Raw genomic sequence first — 24909 nt, forward strand, 5'->3', positions numbered from 1 at the left:
ATTTCCTACTGGGCCTCGGGATAAGAAATCTACGCGGGCTTGATCCCCTATAAATAGGGGTACGTAGGCAAATTGTAAGGGTTCAGAAGCGAGAGCGCAAAGGAGGCACCAGTAACCCTAAGCAATCTCAGCCCCCAATAATCAACACCACCAAACACTGTTCATCTTTTCCGACGAATACTGTTCATTGGATCCACCGACTACTGCTCACGTTCCGACAAAGAACCGCCATCACAGATCTTGTTTCCGGCTACGAACCTCAAACTTTGTTGATACCAAATTCCTCCGTCAACAAATTGGCGCTAGAAGGAGGGGCGAACAGGATCTGCATCTAGGAGGAAAGATGTCTCAATTTCGTGATGGAAGTTTTTATGATGGAAGTTCTGAAGAAGATTCTAATCACTGCTATGAATATGAACCCTATGTTCCGCCAATGACTGATCGTCCCACGCCGGACGTTGGGGGACAGTCGCCTGTGCTCATCAGCAACGTCGATTTACTGGAACAACTATATCGCATGGGCGATGCTTTGAACGGCTTCGATTCAAGGTTGAGCACTGTGGAGCGGCGCAAGGCTAAGAGGGGTCTTCTCCGCGGCCGTGCCACTCATGCACCTGGAAAAACACCCATGATTGATAGGGATGCCTCAACCGGCCATGGCCGCACCGAAGGAGGGCGTGTGCCGATAACCCCGCGGTGCCTGAACTATTCCAATGACACATCCCCAATCATCGAGCTAGTGGAAGAAGATGCTAATGGTCGGGAAATTCTGCGGGCAGATACCCGGGGAGCCACCCATCCTCACCGGTCTGGACGTAGTCTCGAGGAATGCCGACAGGCGGAGTCGATGTCAGAGAATCAGCAACGGGTGTTATTCCCAGTGGACTAACAATGAGATTTACAGAAGGGGGGTTGAATGTAAATCTCAAAACTTTTTCAAGTTTTGAGTAGTTTCTAAGGCTAAGTGTTTAAGTGAACAAATGTGTGTGAATTGCTTGAAGCTGATACAGACAGATATATATTCAAACACAAATGTAAAGAACACAAAGAACTTAAAAACTTTTCTGGTGGATTTGTTGTTCCACCAGAGATGTGTTATTTCAGAAAATCTGTGATTAAATCACAGCTGCTTCCTAGTACAAACTAGATGATTTTCTCTCTGGATATTTCTAAACATCTCAGGAAAAATTCATTTCTAATTACTAGCTGCTACTTGGTTTATATATCACCAAGTTTACAAGTGAAGACAAAACTGTAAAATACAATTAAAAAGATTCTTCACATGTTTCTTCGTCATTTCTCTATCCAATGCAATCTAGGATAATTTGTAGATCTTTGAATACTTCCTTGTTTGCATCAGAATGGAAATGCTGCATTTTCTTGATTCCTCCTAGAGGCTTCCACATTCCAGTTTGTCTCTGTCAACCCATGTGCCTCTGTCAGCTTGTGAATTGTCACTATCAACTGCTAATGAACTAAGCATCCGTTGAAGCTTTCATCCGTTGATGCCTTATCCGTTGAGGCTTTATCCGTTGAAGCTTTATCCGTTGATGCATTATCAGTTGAAGTCTTTATCCGTTGAAGCACTCATCCGTTGATGGATATTATCCGTTGAAGCATTGGAGACATCCGTTGAAGCGTTGTTTCTTATCCGTTGAAGGTCTTCAATATCAGTTGATACTTCTTCACTTATACAAAATTACAAGGCATGAAATATTTACAATTAGCCCTCCTATTTGCATATCCACTAGTAGTCAACATGACTGATAATTTCCTACAACATCTAAGAATTACAACTTGAATCCAGAGAATGAAATGTGCTACAATACTAAACTTATTGCTAAGTAAAACTACTCCTTCAACGGACAGCCAAGATGGTCTTATCCGTTGAGGCTACAAACACTATATTTCTACTTAAGTGTTTTGTTTAACTTATCATCAAACTAATACACATATTCCTAACAATCTCCCCCTATTTATGTCTACTATAACTGCAGGCATAAATTTGGGTTTAGCTTGATGATAACAAAACACTTGACAAATATATAAACTGTAATAAAGCAGAAATTCAAAAGTGCTACAAAAATGTGTATGCTGAGATGGAATTGAAGAGTTACATTGTTTCCAAGGGTGCTCCTTTAGCCTGAGCAGATTAGTTTCTTTTCTTTTGATTCCTTGTTTTCTTTCCTAGCATCCTGTCATTCTCCTCTATTTGAAGTTGAAGTTGTCTGTAGAATTCAGCTTCATCTTCTTCATTGATGTCTAACTTAGATTGCATATCCTTGAGAGTTTCATTACTGGCAATCTTGAGCTGATCTTCAATTCTGAAAAATCTTCTGACTCCTTTGTTGTCTCTGAACTCCATCAACCAATGAGGTGATTTGTAAATTATAATTCCTCTTTCTTGAATGAGTAATGTTCCAGGCAAAGCATTGGGCTCCCTCCAAGTTTTCCTTATGTTGGCAATCTTGTTGAGAATCTCAGTCTTGGCAGTCCTGGTAAAGCCATAATCCCTTTGTATGGATGAGTAGACTCTAATCAAGGTAGAGTAGCCTTCATTCAGAATTCTGTAAAGAGGTCAGGTTCTTTCCCCATATCTTTTGTATTTGAACACTAGTCTTTCTGGTAGCTGTCTGTAGGCAGCTATTCCCCTTACTTCCTCCAGCTCATCCAGATAGAGTTCAATGTCTGAAAATTCTTTTATGTCACAGATGTGAAAATAATCATCCTTAGAGGCTTGAGGCTTAGGCTTAGGCTTCTGTGTGAATTTGATTGAGGCTTTAGAGGGTATTGATTTGATTCTTCTTTTCTGCTTCTTTGATGGTGGAGAAGAGGTTAGGAAGGTGGGCAATTTGATGGTGTCCCAATCAATTGGTTCCTTCTTGGGAATGATTGTTTCACCATGAATGTTCATGAAGGGGTCAGGCACAATGGGTTCAGGAATAGAGGGTAGTGATTTGGATATTGATTGGGTTTCTTCAGTCTCATCTACCATCTTTCTCTTTGCATTGACCTTCTTTCTGTTCCCTTTTTGCCATTCTTCTCTTCCCTTACTTCTTTCCTCCATATCAGTATCAACCATGTCCCCCATAGCTTCATCTTCACTTTTGTCTTCAATTTCTTTCTGTTCTTCAGCCTGACTTGATTTTAGCTATTTTTCAAGCTTTGCTTGTGCTCTTTTGTCAGCCTTTAGCTGTTTGGCTTCTTCCTTCAACCTTCTGGTTTCTTCCCTCTTGGCTATTGAGAATTTGGGATGTCCTTGCATCACACATATGCTCTTTCCCTCTCTGAAGATAATAGCCATGTTCCTCCTTACAGCCACATTCATGGTCTCTTTGAGTTTTGAGATACTTCTACCCAAAAGCTTGTCCTCATCAGCCTTTGGAAGAGGAAAATCCACTTCTTTCAGAGGATTCTTTGTAGAGTCCTTATTGGATCTGTTGTTGGGCTTGAGAACCATAGGTTTCAGATCCTTGGAAGAAGTCTCTCCAACCTTATTCCTCCCTACTGGCTTGAGCTCCATAATAATTGATTCCACTTTTGTGCTATGCTTCACATATTGTGATTGAGAAGTTGTAGAACCAAATATTTGTTGCATCTTTTCATCAATCTTCTTCCTTTGCTCTTTGACTTGCAATTCAGCTGCTGCTATCTGGATTAGATCAATTCCATCAAGCTTTCCTTTGATTGGAATAATTGGAGAAGTGGTGATGACAGGAACTAGCACTTGAGAAATTTGAACTGTTGTTGATGGCTCTCATTCCCTTTCCCTTTTATTCTCCCCCTTTTTGTTATCATCAAGGGTAGGGGTCAAGCCTTGTGCATTTGCCAGCTGCATGAGTAGATTTGTTTGAGTTTGTTGATTCTGAAGAATGGTGACCATAGAGTCTTCAATGATCTGAACTCTGGTTTCCAATCTGGCCAGTCTCTTGTCAACATCAGATTCTTTCCTCAGTCTCCCCAACAAATCTTGCATAGTACCATAAGGTATGACTGAATCCAACTTCTCAACATTGTAGGATTTTAGATCAGCAATATCCTGCTTGAGCTCATCCACACTTAGATTCTGTTTGAAGTGCTGCAACTGCAGGAGATGCAGAGATTCCAGATGAGCTTGAAGAATTGTCTTGGTACCAGCATCTGTAGTCTCCTGAAGGGCCTTCTGAATTGTCATGACTTGTCTGACCAAAGTGACACCAAACTCTCCTGGTGTTGATGCTTTTGCCCATGCCCATTCAGGAAGATCTGGAACAGAACTTGGGCCTGCCACTCCCCCTAAGTTCATGCTCTCATCCAAAGAATCAGAGTCATCATCATTAGAATTTACTCCAAATTCTTCAGATGGCTCACCAGCTTGAGAAGGCAGCTTGTTAACAGCAGCTTTGTCTCTGAGAAGAGATTCTGAAGTGTGTACAATGTTTACTGTCTGTTCTGCCTCCACATTGCCCTGAGCAGCCAATAATTGATAGGCTGAGACAGGATGAGTAAAAGTGTCAGCATCCAAGGAAATATTATCAATTACAACTTTGTAATGTTGCTGAAATTGTCTTTCCTTTTCTGCATCATCCACTTTCATTGACTCACTAGCAATGGCTGGATCCACCCTTATAGCTTCTGTACCTGTCTTTCTCTCTTTTTCTCTATTTACTTGCATCAGGGGCTCCCCCTGGCTCACACACACCCTCACACCCTCACCCTCACCTTCTAAGGTGGCACTCCCCTCACTCATTTTTGCCATGCTGGAAGAAATAGCATGCATATGGTGACTCTCAACCTCTCCTTTTGCCTGGGAGCAACCCAGCCTCTCACTCAAAAGATCACTCCCTTCCCTCAAACCTAAAAGTGATTGTACAGTAGCCATGTCCTCTACAGTTGGAATTGTTTCTGTTATGTGTGTAGAGACCATCAACGGATAGGGAGTATCCGTTGAAGTGAAAACTGATGGTATCAACGGATAACTGCTGTTAAGCTTATCCGTTGAAGAACAACCACTTGTCAACGGATGAGAGATATCCGTTGAAGAAGGAAAAGATGTAGATATAGAAAGTGACATAATTGTTGAGTCTGTGTGAATTGATTTTAAGTGAGGTGACACAGATTCTTCAACCATATCTGAAAGAATTGGCTGATGATCCAACAAATTATCTAAAAGATGATGATCATCAGGTTTTGAGTGGGGCTCCTCCCTGAGTTTTAATGAGGGAGAATCAGGAATTGATGTGAATATCATATCCACATCCAGAGAGGGTGATGGAGAGTTTGATGATTGGTGTATTTCTATTATGAGAGAATGGGGCTGTGACTCCACATTTGCTGGAATCACATCAAGCTGAATTTGAGAAGGCTCAGATACAGGTGGATGTATCTGTGCTGTGTGTGCCCCTTGTGTGGAAACTAGGGTCTTGGCCTTCTTCTTCCTTGAAAAGGCTTTAATTGGTGAATGTGTGGCTTCAGTGTCCCTCCCTCTTTTGTTCTGTGTCCCTGGTTGGGGACTATTTTCAATAGTTACATCCTATTGGGAGGATGCAACTAGGGATGTGTTGGACTCCTTTTGAACCACCACAGTCTTTTGAGAGACTGTGGCTTGGCTGGCTTGGGTACCACTCACCTCTCCCACCTTATCCTGGGGGGTTTCTTGATGTTCACCCCTCCCCTCACTACTCACACCTTGTTCACTCCCTTCAGGGTTTTTGGTAGTTGTTACAACTGTTGTCTTTTGAGAAACAACAGAGGTAGTTTTCTTTGACTTGAGTTTTGAAACTTTAGTTTTGGTGGCTTTGGTAGGAACCTGTTTGGACAAAGACACAGATTCCATGGCCACACTAGAAGGCAAAGAAACAACGGGGTTGGAAATAGTAGGAGTTATAGAAGTGTTTACCTCACTTACCTGTGGTGCATTCATGATTGGCAAATATACCAATGGCACCTGGCTGTTGAGGTTCATTCTCACAAGGTCTGCAAGGACCCTTTTCTCTTGTGCCCAGCATTTGAGTTTATTATTCTCATTTGATATGACCAATCCTTCAGCAACATGGTTAGCCAATAACATAAAAAATCTAGCATAATAGATGTTATGTGGTCTATTAGCTTTGTTACCTAATCTGGAACCTAATTCTAGCATGACACAGTTGCTAAAATTAAAGTACCTATCAGAAACTAGCATATAAAGCATATTAACAAGAGATGAAGTTATGGCATCAAAATTGCTAATCTTCCCAGAGAAAACCTTGATAAAGGCATCTCCAAGAAAACTCCATTCTTTCCTAAGGCCTTTCCTTCTAATACTACCTAAACTAGCAGAATCAAAAGCGTAGCATATGGAATCTAACATAGCAGATACATCTTTATCAGTGTGTGGTGTCATGGCATTATTCTCAGGCAACTTAAAGCAAGACTGTATATCATCACAGTTAATGCAAAAATCCTTACCTTTGAGAGAGAAGGCAATAGTCATATCTGTGGAGTTGAACTCTGCAGTTGTCCAAATCTCCTCAATTACCTCACAGTAGATGGTTGGGGCTTCCAGCATTGCATAGCTTAGTTTGCAGTTTTTGATGAAGTCCATCATCTTGTGATAATCAGAATGGGCTTCATTCTTTTCAACCAAGGCTACGAAATTATTCTTTTCATAAACAAATCCTGTTTGAGACATAATTTTGACTACTGGTGCCATTGTTGTGAGTAGAGGTTGCAGAGAAAAACTTGAGAATTGTGGGAGAGAAGGAGAATGAAAATTGCAAGAAAGCGTAAAGTGAAAATAAGAGTTCAATGGGCTTTTATACTTTCTTGAATTAAAACGTAAATAAAATGATACTTTTAAGTAAATTACAGCCGTTCAAGAATAAATAAAACTGTAAAAATTCTAAACTGCCTTTAATACAAATACATACAACAGTGTATATCTGTATCAACGGTTAAGTAAAGAAATCAACGGCTGTGACTTACTGAAAGTAACTGATGTGACACTTCAACGGATAAGGTAAGTAGTTATCCGTTGATGACCAACACTATTTTATCCGTTGAGGGATAAAATTACCAGAAATGTATTTGTCTTTCAACGGATAATGATCATCCGTTGATTAGACAATTTTGGCTTTCAACGGATAGGGAATATCCGTTGATAGGATAGGTCTTTCTTAAAGCCAACTTTGTTCTTGCAGCAAATTCATTTCAGGCTTCAATGCAGATTATATAGAGGATATAAATTTATGAATAATTAAGCATACCTAGCTCACTTACTAATCTTGTGAATGTTGATTCATCAAGTGGCTTGGTAAATATGTCTGCAATCTGCTTTTCACTTGGAACAAAATGAAGTTCCACTGTACCTTTCATCACATGTTCCCTAATGAAGTGGTACTTGATATCAATGTGCTTGGTTCTTGAGTGCTGCACTGGATTTTCAGTAATGGCAATGGCACTTGTGTTGTCACAGAATATTGGAATTTTGTCAACAGTCAAACCATAGTCAAATAGTTGATTCCTCATCCATAGTATCTGTGCACAGCAACTACCAGCAGCAATGTACTCAACTTCAGCTGTTGATGTAGAAACAGAATTTTGCTTCTTGCTGAACCATGACACAAGCTTGTTCCCTAGAAATTGACAGGTGTCAGTTGTGCTTTTCCTGTCTATTTTACAGCCTGCATAATCTGCATCTGAGTAGCCAATTAGATCAAAAGCAGACTCTCTAGGGTACCAAATTCCTAGATTTGGAGTCCCTTTGAGATATCTGAAGATTCTTTTAATAACCACTTAGTGAGATTCTTTAGGGTCAGCTTGAAATCTAGCACAGAGACATGTAGAAAACATTATATCAGGTCTACTAGCAGTTAAATATAAAAGTGAGTTAACCATGCCTCTATAACTTGAAATATCCACAGACTTTTCAGCCTTGTTTAATTCAAGTTTGGTGGCAGTGGCCATGGGAGTTTTTGCAGATGAACAATCCATTAAGTCAAACTTCTTTAAAAGATCATAAATATATTTAGTTTGACTAATGAAAATTCCATCACTAACTTGTTTAACTTGTAAACCAAGAAAATAAGTTTGCTCTCCCATCATGCTCATTTTATATTTACTTTGCATTAACTTAGCAAACTTTTTACAAAGCTTATCATCTGTAGATCCAAATATAATATCATCTACATAAATTTGAACAAGTATTTTAGAGCCATTAACATTTCTAAAGAAGAGAGTTTTGTCAACAGTACCTCTTGTGAAATGATTATCTAGAAGGAATTTTGACAAAGTGTCATACCAGGCTCTAGGTGCTTGCTTTAGTCCATAGAGTGCTTTCAACAGATAATACACATAGTCTGGAAAGTTTGGATCTTCAAATTCTGGAGGTTGGCTTACATAAACTTCCTCCTCCAATTCTCCATTTAGAAATGCACTCTTGACATCCATTTGATAGACTTTGAAATGGGCATGGGCTGCATAGGCTAGAAAGATTCTGATGGCCTCAAGTCTGGAAACTGGAGCAAATGTTTCATCAAAATCTATTCCTTCTTGTTGAGAATAGCCTTTAGCAACCAATCTGGCTTTATTCCTTATGACAATGCCATTTTCATCCATCTTGTTTCTGAATACCCATTTTGTGTCAATAGAACTCTTGTTCTTTGGCTTGGGTACCAGCTTCCATACTTTGTTCCTTTCAAATTGGTTTAGCTCCTCTTGCATTGCTAAAATCCAATCTGGATCCAATATAGCTTCTTCCACTCTCTTAGGTTCCTCCTGTGATAGAAAGGTACTATACAGACATTCATCTTGAGTAGCCCTTCTAGTTTGCACTTTAGATGTAGCATCACCAATGATCAGTTCAAAAGGGTGATTCTTGGTCCATTTTCTTTGAGGTGGTAGATTAGCTCTTGATGAGGTTGCCTCAGTATTGTCATGATGTGAGATAGAATGTTGATTGGTTGAAACTCCCCCTGAGTTGCTGATCCTTTGAAAGGAATTGGGAGCTCTATCAACTGATGAAGTGAATTGATTATCCGTTGACAGACTGTGATCAACGGATGCTTCATTATGAACTTCAACGGATGATGCACTTTGTCTTTCAACGGATGCTGCATTGCTTCTTTCAACGGAAGCTGAATTATGACTTTCAACGGATGCAGCATTCTGTGCATTATCCAAAGGCAGATTCTGAATTCTTCTTGAGATGCCTTCTTCATCATTCTCATCTTCACTATCATCACAATATATCTCAATGTTGTCAAATTTGAGTCCTTCATGATGTCCCTCATCTGTTAGTCCATCAATCTTTTTATCATCAAACACAACATGCACAGATTCCATGACAATGTTGGTTGTTAGATTGTAGACCCTATAAGATTTTCCAGCAGAATAGCCAACAAATATTCCTTCATCAGCCTTTGCATCAAACTTCCCTTTGTGATCAGATTGATTCCTTAAGATGTAACATTTGCAGCCAAAGACATGCAGAAAGTTTAAAGTTGGTTTTCTTCTCTTGAATAATTGATAGGGAGTCATGCCTTTTGCCTGATTGATTAGAGAAATATTCTGAGTGTAACATGCACAGTTAACAGCCTCAGCCCAAAAGTAAGTTGGGAGTTTTGACTCTTCAAGCATTATCCTTGCAGCCTCAATTAGTGATCTGTTCTTCCTTTCCACCACACCATTTTGTTGTGGAGTCCTTGGAGCTGAGAACTCATGCATGATCCCATTTTCTTCACAGAACAACTTCATGGTTGAATTCTTGAACTCAGTTCCATTGTCACTCATAATATTCCTTACTTTGAAATCAGGATGATTGTTGACTTGCTTGATATGATTGATAATGATTTCACTAGCTTCATCCTTTGATCCAAGAAAATAGACCCATGAAAACTTAGAGAAATCATCAACAATCACTAGGCAATATCTTTTCCTTGAAATTGATAATACATTGACTGGTCCAAAAAGATCCATGTGTAGCAGTTGTAATGGTTCATCAATTGCAGATTCAAGCTTCTTACTGAATGATACTTTCTTTTGCTTTCCTTTCTGACAAGCATCACACAGTCCATCCCTTGTGAATTCCACTAGAGGCATTCATCTAACTAAGTCCTTTTTGACTAGATCATTCATTGTCTTGAAATTCAAATGGGACAGCTTCTTGTGCCATAGCCAACTTTCAACTGCACTTGCTTTGCTGAAAAGACAAGTAATGGATTCTGCATCTGTAGAGTTGAAGTCAGCTAAGTACACATTCCCTTTTCTAACTCCAGTTAGAACCAATTTATTGTCCTTTTTACTTGTGACAATACAGGCTTCAGAATTGAAGGAAACAGTATTCCCTCTGTCACATAGTTGACTGATGCTCAATAAGTTGTGTTTGAGACCATCAACCAATGCAACTTCATCAATGATGACATTTCCTTTTGAAATCAAGCCATATCCCATAGTGAATCCTTTGCTGTCATCTCCAAAGGTTATGCTAGGGCCAGCTCTCTCCTTAAACTCTGTGAGCAGGGTGAAATCTCCTGTCATGTGTCTTGAACAGCCACTGTCCAAGTACCATAGATTTCTTCTTTGTCCCTGCACACAACAAAATCAATCAAGTTGATTTTGGTACCCAAGTTTCCTTGGGTCCAACCTTGTTAGTCTTTTTCCTAGACTTCATTCCTCCTGCATCTTTTGACTTAGGTAACTTTGGGTCAACCTTGATCTCAGATGTGGTTGGTTGAAGTGTAGGGTTAGTCACAGAATCATTTAGCACATTTGATTGATAAGACATAGATTGTGCAAACATGTTATTCAACATAGGCATATTGTATGGCATGTGAGGCATACTAAATGCAGTAAAATAAGGATTATTAATATATGGCATGTTTGCAAAATGTGTATGAGGATTCTGATGAGACATAACAGGCATATCATGCAGAGGTGACATAGACATGTTAGGCATGGAGGGATTTGAAGGCATGGGAGCATTTTTAACAGATTTGCAATTATCAGATTTGTGATAACACTTTTACAATGCACACAGCTTTTTTTTGGAGCATACCTATCAGGTGTGTAATTGTTATATTTGTTAATCCCTACCTTCCCATTTCTTTTAGATTTTCTTTTAATTTCCTTCTTATCCTCAACCAACTTAAGCCTATTTTTCAGCTGATCCAAAGTCATGTGTCCTATATTCACCTTACTGGCATCTTTGGATGTGCTAGCTCCTTCTTTGACAAAGTTCTTGAGAGTAGAATCATTCTTCTTATTAAGGTTTTTATTTTTAAAATTACTTGCCTGTTTTAATTGATGAGCCTTCAACGGATGCTCCTTTTCTTCCTTCAACGGATAACTTTCATCATCCGTTGATTCCACATCCGTTGACAATCCATCAATTAATTCTAACTCCTTTTTGTTTTTCTTCCAAGCATCCTCACAGAATGATTCAATTCCCTGAATCTTGGCAATTTGAACACTAACATCCCTAGATGTTTTCCAGGCCTTGATTACCTCTTGCTCACTTTCTAACTGTTTAGAAAGAATTTCTACTTTCTTAACAGCTTCTTCTAGTTCACTCTCAACAGTCAAGCACTTAAGTTTAATCTTTTCAAGCTCAATCACCTGATTCTCTAACACAGCATTCCTATCACTTAAAAACACATTATTCTCCTTGATCCTAGTGTTTTCTTTTGCTAGTGATTTAAGGGAAACATGCAAATGATATAATTAATTGGACATATCATTTATGGCTTCATTGCATTCATGTTTAGAAAGCTGAGAGAGATCAGTAGTAATTACCTAGTTGCTTGATGAACTAGTTTCATTTTCATCAGAATTAGCCATCAGGGCTAGGTTGGCATATTCCACATCATCATCTTCATTGACCCCATCTGCTGCCCAATCATCTTGAGTGAGAAAAGCTCTTTCCTTTTGTTTGAGCAAATCAAAATACTTCTTTTTATAATCAACTTGTTCAAATTTCTATTTATCAGAAGTTGGCTTCCTACACTCACTTGCAAAGTGTCCACTAATGCCACAGTTGTAACATTTGAACTTTGATTTGTCCACCATGTTTTTGTTTGGCTTAGTGAATTTTGTATTTTTCCTGAACTTCATCTTTGCAAACCTCCTGGACAGAAAGGCCAGATGTTCATCAATATCATCAGAGTCATCCTGACTGGAATTGTCTTCATCCTCAGCAACTTGCTCTTTACCCTTGCTTGATTCTGATTTGCTTGTGCCAATTTTGAGACCTGGCATTGTCTTTTCCTCATTCCTGGCTTCAACTTTTTCACTGTCAGCTACAAGTGCAACTGATCCTCCTTTTCTCTTTCCCTTTTCCAATAGCTCATCTTGCTCCATCTCAAGTTCATAAGTCTTCAAAATTCCATATAATCTTTCAAGTGTGAAGTCCTTATAATCTTGAGAATTTCTTAGAGAAACAGTCATAGGCTTCCATTCCTTTGGTAGAGACCTTATAAATTTTAAATTGGAGTCCTTGACTTGGTACACTCTCCCATACAGCTTCAATCCATTCAACAATTTCTGAAATCTGTTGAAGGTATCATTCAATGATTCTCCTTCTTCATAGTGAAAATATTCATACTGTTGAATGAGAAGCTGCATTTTGTTTTCTCTAACTTGCTCAGTACCTTCACAGATAAGCTGCACAGTATCCCAAATTTCCTTAGCAGTTTGGCTGTTGATGACATTGTCAAACATATCTTGATCCAGGCCATTAAACAGAATGTTCATGGCTTTCTTGTCCTTGTGGACCTCTTCAATATCTTCAACAGTCCATTCTGCCTTTGGTTTGGGAATAGATTGTCCAACAGCAGCTGTTGCCACCTTGTGTGGGATGTGAGGACCATTATCAATGCAGTTGATGTAGCTTTCATCTTACGAGAGAAGATGTAAATGCATCTTCACCTTCCAGTGATGATAGTTATCTCTTTCCAGGATTGGAATCTTTACACCAATATCCTTCTTACTCATGATATTAGCAGAATAGATCTTTAAACTCTTTGTATGTTAAGATCTTGCTCTGATACCAATTGTTATTCCCAGTGGACTAACAATGAGATTTACAGAAGGGGGGTTGAATGTAAATCTCAAAACTTTTTCAAGTTTTGAGTAATTTCTAAGGCTAAGTGTTTAAGTGAACAAATGTGTGTGAATTGCTTGAAGCTGATACAGACAGATATATATTCAAACACAAATGTAAAGAACACAAAAAACTTAAAAACTTTTATGGTGGATTTGTTGTTCCACCAGAGATGTGTTATTTCAGAAAATCTGTGATTAAATCACAGCTGCTTCCTAGTACAAACTATATGATTTTCTCTCTAGATATTTCTAAACAGCTCAGGAAAAATTCATTTCTAATTACTAGCTGCTACTTGGTTTATATATCACCAAGTTTATAAGTGAAGACAAAACTGTAAAATACAATTAAAAAGATTCTTCACATGTTTCTTCTTCATTTCTCTATCCAATGCAATCTAGGATAATCTGTAGATCTTTGAATACTTCCTTGTTTGCATCAGAATGGAAATGCTGCATTTTCTTGATTCCTCCTAGAGGCTTCCACATTCCAGTTTGTCTCTATCAACCCATGTGCCTCTGTCAGCTTGTGAATTGTCACTATCAACTGCTAATGAACTAAGCATCCGTTGAAGCTTTCATCCGTTGATGCCTTATCCGTTGAGGCTTTATCCGTTGAAGCTTTATCCGTTGATGCATTATCAGTTGAAGTCTTTATCCGTTGAAGCACTCATCCGTTGATGGATATTATCCGTTGAAGCATTAGAGACATCCGTTGAAGCGTTGTTTCTTATCCGTTGAAGGTCTTCAATATCAGTTGATACTTCTTCACTTATACAAAATTACAAGGCATGAAATATTTACAATTAGCCCTCCTATTTGCATATCCACTAGTAGTCAACATGACTGATAATTTCCTACAACATCTAAGAATTACAACTTGAATCCAGAGAATGAAATGTGCTACAATACTAAACTTATTGCTAAGTAAAGCTACTCCTTCAACGGATAGCCAAGATGGTCTTATCCGTTGAGGCTACAAATACTAGATTTCTAGTTAAGTGTTTTGTTTAACTTATCATCAAACTAATACACATATTCCTAACAATGGGGCTTTGCAGCTTTGAAAGATCGCTTGGGGATCCGCTTGGGCGATGATGATTTAAGAATGTTGTTACTTGAATGGCAGAAAGAAGCTGATCGCGGAGATGTGACGCCCCATGATACCACGCGTGTGCCCCTGGATTCCCAGGAAAATCGGGAGCGGCACCGCGATCCAACGCGTGTGCCCCTGAATTTCCAGGAAAATCGGGAGCGGCACCGCGATCATGAGAGAGCTCCTCCCCGCAGATCGCTGGATCGATATGGTCGAGGGTATGAAAACGATCGTTGGAGAAGACCTCAATGGAGGGGAAGAAGTGGAGGCCGAGGTAGATACTTAGAGGGCTACCGTCGCGACAATTACCGCGGTCACCTTAATTCCCGCTGGAATAACCGAGCAGACAACTATGACTATGCGGAACATGATGATCACAGAGATGTGGAAAACTACGATCGCGGTACGGCTCGAGGACACGGCCAGGGTCAAGACAAAAATCAAGGGAGAAATCAAAGACGAAATCCTGAGGTAATTGTGATACCCGAAGACGCTCAGAACACGAACCGGCAGCAAGCCCCTCCAAGGGGACATCAAGTGGAAGTACCTCTATTACAGCTCCAAGGCCCGTAACCTCAAATTCAGACCATTCCAGGGGTGGGGACTTTTAATGTGGGAGATCTAAAAAGGCTACTTAACCACCTGGAAGGCAGAGTGACGGCCACAGCTGAAATCCCTTCCCCATTCTCGGTGGCGGTAAGAGAGGCGCAATTGCGGGCGGGTATCGCAACACTACTAGCGATCTCCGTTTCCACGGGAACTCAGATCCAGTGGAATTCCTGTTTCGTTTTAATATAAAGATGGATGTGTACCAAGTCCCGGACTTGGCTCGACGCCGTCTCTTGGCGGCGACCTTCAGAGAAAGTGCCCAACAGTGGTTTCAAAAGCTCGGGCCAGGAGTGATCACCTCATGGGATCAAATGAAAACTCTGTTCTTAACCAAGTTCCAAGCCGCGGTGAGATACGCACCCTCTGTCACAACTCTTGCCAATGTTAGGTAAAGGGAAAATGAAAGCTTGACATCGTACTTCAAAAGGTTCAACGCTGAATCTACCAGCGTGAGGGGAGCATCAGACGAAGCCCTGAAAAGCTTCTTGATCGCAGGATTAAGGGTTGGCTCGGACTTTTAGAAACACTTACAAGGGAAAGACCCGGCTACTCTAGCAGATGTCTTTGCTTTGGCAAAATCATTTAAAGCTATCGAACAATCTCTAGCAGAGGTGCAACCGACTTCACAGTCAAGTCAGAGAAGCAAAGCAAGGAAGAGAGATAGGTCTCCAAGCCCAGGGTACAGAAGGAGCAGTAGAAGCCCAAACCGGGTGAATACCGCGAACACTAGGAGGGGATGGAGTCCCCCTCAAACTATGACTACAGAACAAGCCGGTACACGCCCTTGGTCGCATCTATCGAGCATATCTTCGAAGTAAACAAAAATAGAGGGCAATTTAGAAAACCTGGAGCTTTATCATCATGGCAAAACAAAGACAAGAAAAGGTATTGTGAATACCATGAATCTTCTGGACATAACACGCATGAGTGCAGACATTTAAAAGATGAAATTGAAGCATTTATCAAGGAAGGATACCTTGGTGAATGGGTAGTAAAGGAAGTAAGGAAGCACAAGGATGACAGAGCAAAGGAAGAAGAAAGGCGATCCCCGCGCGGGTCGAACAATGATACCCTGGAGGAAAATAAATTTGTCAGGGATGGCAGTATCCGAACAATCTACGGGGGAGACCCCGGGATGGAATGCAGTAACCGAGCCTTGGCAAGATACGCCAGGGAAGCTCGATTCAGGCCTCTCACGGACATTCATAGGGTGGAAACTTGGTCGCCCAAAATATTTAAGGGCAAGTCCATGGATATTACCTTCAGAGAAGCTGATGCCCGATGGGTACATCATCCCCACAATGATGCGCTGGTTATTTCCATCTAGATCGGAACCAAAAATGTCCATAGAGCCTTCGTGGATAATGGAAGCTCGACAAATATCCTCTATTACAGCACCTTCAAGAAGATGGGACTACCTGATCAGGATATGTCGGGGGAAGACTCGTGGGTCTATGGCTTTTCCGGTGCAGGAGTTAGAGTCATGGGATCAATTCGGCTGCCATGTACATTGGGGGAAAGCCCGTTGTCGGTAACAAAGATGCTCAAGTTTAAGGTCCTGAATCAGGAGTCGTCCCACAACGTGTTGCTGGGACGCCCCTTTCTGCGAGAGATGAGGGTTATTACTTCAATCCATCACTTAACCATCAAATTTCCAATCCCAAATGGGGTGGGGAGTATAAAGGGTTCCCAGTATGACTCGGGAGTGCTACAGGCAAGCTATGAAAGGCTTTAGAAAAGGTTCCTACGCCGAAGATACTTCGGATGTAGATCAAGAAAAGAGCATTGAGCAACCAATCGAGGAAATCCGAACCCACTATTATGTTGAGCAAGAAAATGAGCATCCCTCCGGGCTGCCCCCAACAACATTGTACCTAGAAGACACAATCAGAATTGAGATGTTGGAAGAAGAGGAGGCAATGGACACCGTAGTCCAAAAAGATTTCAATGGGGAACGGTTAGAAGGAAAATTCGATGTCTTGCAAAGCCCCGAACAAGATGAGGGCGCGCCTTCTAAAGACGCCGACGCTCCTCCTAAAGGGGATGCGCCTTCTCTACAAGACAATGAAATTCATGATTCGCCCGACCTAGATCCCCAGATACCGATGCCAACGGAGAAGATGGGGCCAACAGAGGATACAATTGAAATCTCTGTCGATGAAAAAGATCCGAGTAAAGTTTTGAGAATAGGATCTCAGTTGGCACCAAGGTTGAAGGAGAGTCTTTCAGTATTTCTCTTGGCGAACCTTGACGTATTTGCATGGATCCATTCTGATATGGTAGGGATTGATCCATAGATGATGTTCCATCGACTGAATATCGACCCCAAGCATAAAGGGGTTCGACAAAAACACAGGGCCGTAAGTGGGGAGAGAGCTGTAGCCCTAGCAGAAGAAGTAGAGAGACTCCTGGATGTCGGGCTAATTCGAGAATCCTTCTACCCAGAGTGGCTAGTAAACCCGGTGCTGGTAAAAAAGCCCAACGGTAAATGGAGAACGTGCATGGATTTCACCGATCTGAATAAGGCGTGTCCGAAAGATAGTTTTCCCCTTCCAAGAATCGACCAGTTGGTCGACGCCACGGCAGAACATGCCCTGCTCAGCTTCATGGACGCATACTCCGGGTATAACCAAATTCTTATGTATGAGTCTGACCAGGAGCACACCTCTTTTATTACTGATAGAGGGCTCTATTGTTATATCGGAATGCCATTTGGTCTGATCAACGCTGGTGCCACTTATCAAAGGTTGGTGAACAAAATGTTTAAGAAGCAGATTGGAAAGACGATGGAAGTATATGTGGATGATATGCTCGTAAAGTCTAAAAAGGCGGAAGACCACATCGTTGACTTAGCTGTGATGTTCCATATTCTGAGAAAATATAAGATGAAGCTAAACCCGTAGAAGTGTGTGTTCAGTGTGGAGTTAGGGAAATTCTTGGGATTCATGGTCAACCACCGGGGGATTGAGGCTAACCCGGCAAAAATCAAAGCTCTGCTAGACATGAAATCTCCCACCAGCATCAAACAAGTACAGAGCCTGACGGGAAGGATTGCGGCCCTAAATCGATTTGTCTCAAAGTCATCAGATAGGTGCAGAGAATTCTTCAAGGCAATCAAAGGAAGGGGGAAGGATTTTCTGTGGACCCCAGAGTGTGAAGAGGCTTTTCTGAAAATCAAAGAGCAGTTGGAAAATCCTCCGATGTTGACCAAGCCAGAAGACGGAGAAACATTGATTCTTTACTTGGCGGTATCTGAATACTCCGTTAGCGCGGTGTTAGTAAAGGAAGAAGCAAACCACCAGTGGCCCGTATACTATGTAAGCAAGAGGTTGTTGGATGCGGAAACAAGGTACACCAATATGGAAAAACTGGTGTGTGCTCTTATTCTTGTGACACGAAAGTTAAGACCATACTTTCAGGCTCATCGAATAGAAGTTCGCACCACTTATCCGCTTCGGCACATTCTACATAAACCCGAATCATCGGGAAGGATGTTAAAGTGGGCAGTAGAGCTAGGACAATTCGATTTGGAGTATTGTCCTCGCACGGCGATTAAGGGACAAGCGTTGGCTGATTTCATACTTGAGTTCGATGTAGAATTTGACGACAAGGCCATAGTGTTGGCGGAACCTACCTCGCAAGGAAGCTCTGATGATGAAAAGAAACAGGAACTCCCACACCCTTGGTGGATATTACATGTTGACGGGGCCGTGAACAACAATGGGTCAGGCGTCGGGATTGTCTTGATCACTCCGGAGGGGCACCGTTTGATGAATGCTATCCATTTCAAGTTTTATGCTACTAACAATGATGCTGAGTATGAAGCCTTGATCAATGGTCTGAAATTAGCTCTGGAGGTAGGGGCCGTGAATCTGATAGTTCGGAGCGATTCCGAATTAGTTGTGAACCAGGTCAACGGAGGTTTCCAAACCCGGGGACCGCGAACAGAGTTATATATGAGATGTGCGCAATGCCTACTGAATTTTTTTTTCAAATGCCAGGCTAGAAAGCGTTCCGCGAGAAGAAAATAGTAATGCGGATGCTTTGGCCAAGATGGGTTCACAGATGGACAGCGTTCAACTTGGACAAATCCCTTTGGGAATCCAGGAAATCTCAAGTATTCCTGAGGTAGAGGTGCTTCAGACGCAAGAAGTCTCGCGAGAAAGCTGGATGACCCCCATTCATAACTATATTCAGACAGGAGCTGTACCAGAAGACAAATTACAGGCTCGACGCCTTCGGTACCAGGCTGCAAAGTATGTGGAATATGATGGGATATTATACAAGAGAGGATTTAATCAGCCACTATTACATTGTGTGGATATGGAAGAAGGAAACTATATTCTCAGAGAGGTGCACGAAGGAATTTGTGGCAATCACTCGGGGGGTGGTTCGTTGGCATTAAAAGTACTCAGACAAGGATACTACTGGCCAACTATGAGAGAAGACGCCTTTAATTTTGTCCGGGCTTGTGACCGCTGCCAGCGATTCGCCAACTATTCCAACGCCCCGGCATCCACCATTACCTTATTGGCGAGTCCGTGGCCTTTTGCCATGTGGGGAATTGATCTCATTGGAGAGTTGCCCAAAGCAAAAGGGGGTGTGAAATACGCCGTGGTGGCTGTGGATTACTTTACCAAATGGGTAGAAGCTATGCCGCTAGCCACGATCATGACAAAGAAGATAAGGGATTTCGTGTTCAATTCCATAGTATGCAGGTTTGGTATCCCCTACAAACTCATCTCTGACAATGAGAAGCAGTTTGATAGTAAAGAGTTAAGGAAGCTCTGTGAGGACTTGAAAATCAAAAAGGACCTTGCCGCAGTTTATCATCCGTAGAGTAATGATCAGACGGAAGCCATAAATAAAATCATAAAACATACCTTGAAAGCAAAGTTAGAAGAGAAAAAAGGAGATTGGTCAGAGGAGATGCCCATGGTCCTTTGGTCTTACAATACGACCCCTAGATCGACCACGGGGAAACCCCCTTTCTGCTGACTTATGGATATGAGGCCATGGTTCTCGTGGAGGTAGGAGCTGGATCCCTCCGGAGAGACGTGTTTGTTGAGGAAAATGCAGAAGTTAACCAGAGGCTTCACTTGGATCTGTTAGACGAAGCCCGAACGAACTCTCAATTAAAGCTTGTTGCATATCAGCAGAGAATCGCGAGGTATTTCAATAAAAAGGTAAAATCCGTACCGTTCAAGGTTGGAGATCTTGTGTTGCGAAAGGTTATGCCTAACACTAAGATAGCTCAGCACGGGGTGCTTGGAGCTAATTGGAAGGACCGTACAAGGTTAAAGCTATACTCTGGAAGGGAACCTATCGCCTAGAAGATCTGGACGGTAAACTTATTCCTCGAGCGTGGAATGCGGAACATTTACGGAAGTATTATCGGTAGGGTGTGGCTGTGTCCCCCTTATTTTTCTTATTCTTATGTAATAGGCTAGTAGAAAATAAATTCCTCCTACCCTAGGGGGGTAGTACATGTGACTGCAAACCTTGGAACTAGCAGAAGGGAGAAAAAAATTTCATATAATTTCCCCATAGAGCATAGTAGCCATGGGACTGGTGTAATTTATACACTAGAGCGCATTATCAATAAAAAGGAAAAGTTACTTCAAATTGCTTTATTTGCTTGACATGAAATTTTTCATTAAAAAACATTAGAGGCGCGCCCTATGTCAAGGCGCGCCCTATCTAATAACTTCTGCTTCATAATCAAGATAAACATAGTGTACAAGGATGAAAGGAATAAACATACATGGCCAGCAAAATAAGCTAAGGCAAAAGCTCCCCAGATTAAGGCGCGCCCTTGGACTGATACTTAAGTAAAATATCGCAAAGGCATTACTGATAAGAAAAAGTACGTGTTATTTGCAACTTCGAGAAATAAGGCGCGCCCTCATATCTAAACGCTACGATAAAAGGGACGTTAGATCTTAATGATACAATAACAACTTCGAGATCATGAAAAAAGAAAAACACCCACAAAAGTGCTAATTAATAAGTTCTGATATCAAAGGGCGCGCCCTGTAGCAACATAAGTCATAATGAACTGACAATATTTATGGTGATATGAGGGCGCGCCATCCTGAAAATATGAGCCTCTTGTTTTTATAAGTAACCAAGAGAAGGTCAGAGTGCCTTAACAATTTTTTATGCATACTGAGAAAGATAAAATCATATTAAGTCATACGAAATGTCATGATGCAAAGTAAAAAAGTAGCAGAAAAATAAGTCGTACAACTTTGCACAACATCAAAAGAGGGCTGGCTCCTCAAGAGTATTTGAAACTTAAGCACAAATAAAGGAAAGACATAAATTAAGGCGCGCCTTGAGACTGGTCTGTTGGAGGAATGGTTTGAAGAGGAACAGTGGGATCAGCTTCAGGTGCGTCCTTGGGGATTTCCTCTTGTGGCACGCCCTCACCTTCTTCCTCCTCCAACCCAAGTTCGACCCTCCTTGCCTTGATTTTAGCAGCATGCTCCTTCTTAAATTCCACCATCTTAGCAACGGTCTCTTCCCCAAACTTCTCAAAAGTATAATCAGGGTCATTGGCCACAAAACCAACCCTGTAGAAGTGGAAACCATTGGAAAATGCTTCATCAGTCACTTCCCTCTTCTCATCAGGCCAACCCATTTTCTGCTTCTCCTGCAGATACTCAATCCTCAAGTTAGCTCCACCAAGCTCAGTGTGGAGAAAGGTAGCCTTCTTGTTGGCAATCTCTAGCTGAGAAGTAAGATTGGCCACCTCATCATTGAGAAAGGAGATTTCAGAATCCTTAGCTTTGATATCCTTAACATGCAGAAGATCTTTATCATTGAGGGTGTTCCTCAAAATATTATTGTCGCCCTGCAACCTCTCTAGGCGCGCCCTCTCTTCAAAAAGCTTGTCCACCACTCGGGTGGAGTGGACAAACAATTGGCAGATTGCCTTTGTAGAAGCACGGGTGGCCTTTTCCAAGTCCATGGCTTCCCACTGTCCCACTTCTTCATCTGAGACATAAAGAGAACCCATGGGGCCAAGAGCGTTCAAAGCAGCAGATGAGCCTGAAGGCGCGCCCTCTGCCCTATGCCTCTTAGGGGGGCCCTGTTTCTCTGTAAGATCAATTATGGGCCTTTTAGGGACATGTGTTGTTTGAGGAATGGAGTCAGAAGTTGGAATGGATGTATGTGCTGCAGGAGCATCTTTCATTGGTTTGGGCCTAGGTTTGTCACCAGGGCGCGCCCCAAAGGATTTGGGGATTCTTGGAGGAGCCATTTCTGCATAAAATATAAAACATGTTAATTGAACGTGACAGTTAAGTGTGTTGAACAGAGCAATAAATAAAAGCAATTGATAAAGGTAACATTGATAAACACGTATAAAGTGCTACGCCTACAGTCAAAGGGCGCGCCCTAAAGGGCGGAAAGATTAACCACATGAACAGGAATTTATATCTATTATGCTAATACAAAAAGCTAACAGAAAAGAAGTTAAGACGCGCCAATTGCATGAGGGCGCGCCCTTAGGTTCTACAATTGTTGAACCTAAAGGATCTTGACCTTGAAAAGAGCTGTCGTCTGCTTCTTCTTCTTCTTCAGCCTCTTCTTCACTATCTGGGTCGACTATACGGGAAACGGGGGCGCCTTTCCTAAACTTTACATATTTACACTTTGTCCCTACTTGGTCAGAAAGGATTCCGACCCGCATCAGATTAGCCCGGGTGACTAAGGTCTTTAGGTTCCACCTGTCAGCAGCCACTCTGAGAAGGGCTTCAACTCGTTTTTTGGGCTCGCCCTTAATAGGTTTGGCCACTGGTCTGTCTGAAAAAGTATAAAGACGTGAAAAGGAGCAAACAACATAGAAACAATACAAGGAAAGAAAGAAAGGGCGCGCCTTTACTTGGTGACTTGTTGAATCTTATCCTTATTTTGGGAACGTCATACAAGTAAAAGATGTTTTCCTTCCAGCCTTTTTCATGGCTGAGCTTGCCAGAGGAGAAACCCTTCTTGTTATGTTGCTTGTCTACAACCAAGTAGTAGTACCCATGGTCAGATTTTCTCTGGTTAAAGAAATAGGCGACTTCAGCCATGGAAGGTTGAGGGAAGCCCAGGTCTGTATAGAGAATGAACAGGGCCAGAATAAACTTGTAGCTGTTGGGAGAAAGTTGGAGTGGAGCCACGTCGTAAAGTTCTATCACTTCCCTAAGATAGGGGTGTAAGGGCGCGCCTATTCCTAAGGATACCAGCTTAGGGCTGGTTACCATCCTAGGGATCTTAAAGTTCCTCCCATAATTGAAGATATGGGGCCGCATCATATTTAAAGGGTGCGCCCATATGCCCTCTATATCATATGAGCCATCCCAGTTGCTCATTTGAACAGGCCGAGGACAGGCCCACGCAGAAAAGCTTCACATGCTCCTTCCTGAAACGTTTTTTCACAGCTTCATTGCATGGCTCGAATTCATCCCAATCAAAGTCTAATTCGCTATCAGTAACTTCCCTGTATTGGAAGGGGATTGGAGAAGGCTCAGGAGAGGTAGAGAACTGGAAAGAATCCTCATCAAAGAAATTTGCTTCATCACGAGGCGATATATTTTCTTCAAGCGCGCCCTCAGAAATTGGAGAAGTAGGCGCGCCCTGTATTTGTTGAGGAGATGGGCTTGGAGAAACAGCCCTAGGATACTTTAGAAGGTCCAGCACCTACATTGACACCCCTCTCGACACCCCTATATTTGTCGGGATTCAAACTCTCGAACCAGTCATCATCGTCTAGATCAGTCCTAGTTGGGACTGGGGATCTATCCTTTTGGATCAGTTTTTGCTTTTCATGTCTACGAGATAGAGGGATGTTGTCCGTGGAAGAACTGTCTGAAGAGCCTGCCATCAAGATACCCTTTTTGGAATCTTAAAGAAGGCGCGCCACCCGGTTCAGAAATTCAGGAGTATGGTGAGTGTTTGGAGGCTGAGGATCGAAGTAAGTGTTTGGAGGCAAATAGATCCCCAAATGTATAAGGAAATTCTTAAAAGGGTGAAAAGGAGAGGATGCGCCCTCGTCTTCCAGCTGTCAAGAAAACCAAAAGAAATGTTGAGGGTGCGCCCAATACAAAAGAAGAGGTACGAAAGTATGTAGAAAACAGAAAAGGTAGAGGTATACTTAAGAGAAGGGCAAGACGAGTCATATACTAAAAAGGCGCGTCCTATTATAAAATCTATAGAGACTGCTATGAAGTATGAACGTAAAGCTATTGGAAGATTAGATGACGATGGCGTGGTTAAAAATAAAGGGGACGCGCCTTGTATGATAAAAAGGCGCGCCTTATCTTAAGATATATACTTTTAATAAACGGTTGAAATTTCTAGAAACATAGAGTTAAAAATTGGACCCGATGATTTTGGATCTAGAACAGCAAAAATTCAAAATTAAACATATACATACACAGATACATACATCATTTTATGTATATCATCAAGAACAGTTAAGGAAGTTGAAGAGATAATGTAGCATGCAATATGATTATATGATGAAATCCAGAAAAGAAAGAAGTTTTACATACCTTTTCGAATGGAGAGGGAGTTGACTGGAAAAGATTGGGAGAATGGTAACAGAGAAGGCAGGTTCTGAGCAAAAGGTCGCCGCCAGAGTTGAAGCTTTTGGTGAAGAAAGAGAAAATAAAAAGAAAGGGGAGAGTAAGAGTAAAAATGAAAGTGACTGACAGTGACTCGTATTTATAGGTAAAAATGACAGTTGTCAAATCAGTCGTGTCCATCACGATTCCCGAAGAATAAGGAAAACTGTGTCAAATCATTTCAAAATTTTAAAACGCACCCTCTTGAAGGCGCGCCTTATCAGGTTGACAGCAATCTAGAATGCACGAAAAATAAGAACATTGAGTATACAAATCCCTCTGCCTTTTAGGCGCTCCTAGAAAAACAGATATTGGAAAATATGTTTATACAGATTTTAATAAGGATAAGGAGAAAAATTCCAATCCCATTTTTAATGGCATATGGAATTTGGGGGTAGTTGTTATGCCCAAAAATTGGTATAAACAATATTCAGATTGAGATTGATAAAATAGGCAAAATCGAAGAAGAAACGCCTAAAATCTGGGAAAAGATAAGATTGACTTTCCATAAAAAAGAAGGCGCGCCCTAAGAAC

This window comes from Apium graveolens, chromosome 9, assembly GCF_009905375.1.
Source record: "Apium graveolens cultivar Ventura chromosome 9, ASM990537v1, whole genome shotgun sequence".
Lineage (NCBI taxonomy): Eukaryota > Viridiplantae > Streptophyta > Magnoliopsida > Apiales > Apiaceae > Apium > Apium graveolens.